Consider the following 2898-nt stretch of genomic DNA (forward strand, 5'->3'; position numbering starts at 1 on the left):
CGCCCAGCCTGGGTGTTCATGATGGGGTCCTGCAGCGATGCCAAGGCGGTCTCTGGCTTCAAGGGTCGCCAACAAATGCTTCAGGGGCCTGATGAGGGCTGCTACAAACTGGGAAACTGAACTTTTTGCCTCAGGAAGGAGGGCTCAGGATGGCCACATCTTTCAGTTTTTTGAGAGAGAAGCCAGACATCAAGATTTAGTAAAATATCTCAATTTTTATGGTATCAATGGATTAAAGGCTTTTTAAATTTTAATCACCAGTTACTACCTCCAAGCTACCTTTTAACTCTCCCTTGGAGAAAGACATTTTGAGACAAAACCACGTCCCCTCCTTTCTTCACCTGCCCACCCTATCCCCCTCCTTCAGGCCTCAGTTTACAGGTCACCTCCTACATATGGGTTAGGAGCCAAACCCTATCCCCGAGCTTTTCCAGTGGAACTTTCATCCACTGATTTGTTCGTTCATTCATTCATTCATTTATTCAACAAACATTTATTGAGCATTTTCTGTGTGCTGATCTCTGTACTGGAGTCACAGCAGAGAACAAAACAAACCAAAAGTCCCTGTCTTTTGAGCTGACATTGGAATAGTAGAGACAAAGTGAATTCTCAATGTCATTTCAAAGCATGAAGCACGTACCTGAAATACCCCAGTAAGAGCACGGGATGGGAAGGCAGCACTGGGCAGGGAGGGCCTTTCTGAGGAGGTAACTCCAAATGTGCAGAGGAGTTTCTGTGCCCAGAACCTGGCAGGGTGGACAGTTCCCGGTGAAGGGAACCACAAGAGCAAGGGCCCTGGGGTGGGAAGATGCATGTCACCCCAGGATGGATCAGTGGACACATGGCTGTGCTGTGCCAGGCCCTGTGCTGGGTACTGGGGAGGCAACACCTGATGAATGAATAAACAGACCCAGGGCTTGCCCAAATCCAGCTGCCTCTGCTCTGGTTTCAGCAGCTTGGTCACAGGCCTCTCCCCATACACTCTGGCCTCATACACAGCCTGGCTGGAAATTTTCCAGTCCCATCTCTGGCTGGAAAGGCCCTTGCACGGCCCCAGATATCACCCCCCTAATCTGGCTTGAGCCCACTTTTTTTGTGGCCTAAACACTGGGCCAGAGTCCACGTGGCTTATCCAGGGGTGTGGGGTGGAGAGGGAAGCTGAGCTGATATCTGACTTCCCTGGGCCGGGGTGGGCAGGAGGTTCCAGGAATATCAGGCCTTTCCTCCGAGGAAGGCAGTGATCTGGGGGCTACAGAAGCCCCCACCCCACCTTTGCCCTGGGCTGGGGTCCAGCCTGGATGAAATGAGATCTTTCTTAAAGGGTGACAAGGTTGGCACATCCAGTCATGAACAGCACACAGAGTGAGGACACATCTGTCTTGTCTGTCTGACTCTTGCTCATCCAACAAATATTGTGAGGGCATCCTCTGTGCCAGGCACTGGGGATGCAGACATGGACAGGACAGAAAAGTCTCTGCCGTCATTCCAGGCATGGGAGACAGAGAGTAAAGAAATAATGAATAAACAAGATAATTTCACAACTGGATCAGGACAATAAGAACAGTACAGTGATGGAATTCCCTGGCGGTCCAGTGGTTAGGACTCGGCACTTTCACTGCCGGGCCTGGGTTCGATCTCTGGTTGGGGAACTAAGATCCCACAAGCCGAGTGGTGTGGCCAAAAGAAAAGAAAAAAGAACAGTGCAGTGAGCTGATGTGGTAGAGAGGAGAAACGGTGGGAGCTGCTTTACATGGGTGGTCAGAGATGACCTCTAAGGAATGACATCTGAGCTGAGTGCTCATTGGAGAAAGAATTGGCAGAGGGAGCAGCTGGTGCAAAGGTCCTGAGGCAGGCATGAGCTCGGTGGGAGAAAGGAACATCAAGGAGGTCACTGTGGCTGGAGCAGAATATGTGAGCGTGTCGGCGGTAGGAGTGTGGAGGATGAGATGGAGGCAGACCCCTCAGGCCCTCAAGGAGAGCTGTGATGGGAAGAATGATAGTGGCCTCCTCATGGGGTGACGTGAGGGTTAAATGAGACAGTACAAGAAAGTGTCTAAAACACAATATGAGCGATTATTATTATCAATCACCAACATCCTCCCCAGGTCTGGGCCTCGGGACCATCCTAAGAAGGGCTGTCCAATCTTTCAGGTTCTATCTGTGGCTTGTAGCATAGCGGTCGCCCCTGTTGGCCCAGTTGCCCCCACCAGGGCCTGGGGGATGGGAATGAACACTGCCCGGCACGAAGTGATGGCTCAGCCAGCTCCAGGTGTCCCTGAGGGGCACCCCAGCTTAGAGCAGTGGTCTCCCCTCCCAAGGAGCCATACCCTGGCTGCCATGCCCCAGCCATTCACAATTTGGGGGTATCTCCCCGAGCCTGGTCTAAATCCTAGTACCCCTGGGTCACCCTGAGCTGATGATCTGACCTTTCTGAGCCTCAGGCGGGGCCACCACCTGCCCAGGCCAGCCCTGCGCCCCACCCTCAGCCCCCACAGTGGCTCCGGCGCCCAAGCCATGGGTTCTTTGGAATGTGATTATTTTTCTTCCCAGATAATTCAGGCCAGAAGACGGGGCTGGCCACTTCCGGCCACACTGTTCTCACTGCCTTCCTGACCTTTCTCACTCCACAAACTTGACACTGTGGTCAGAAGCCTAAAGCCAGACCCAGGAGCCCCCATGCCTCCCCCTCTTGCCCAGGGCCCTGATCAGCACCCAGCTCTGGGAATCTGACTGTAAACACCCAGGACCCTCAGCTGCCCCTTTCTCACAAACCCCACCTGAGAACATGCTTACCCAGCCATGGATGTCAGGGAGCACTGCACTCTACAGTTTACAGGGTGATTCCAAACCATAGAGCTCCCTGGAGCTTCCCAGTTAACCCAGGGGCACTTCAGCATC

This window comes from Balaenoptera physalus, assembly GCF_965194825.1.
Source record: "Balaenoptera physalus genome assembly, chromosome: 16".
In the NCBI taxonomy this organism is placed as follows: Eukaryota; Metazoa; Chordata; class Mammalia; order Artiodactyla; family Balaenopteridae; genus Balaenoptera; species Balaenoptera physalus.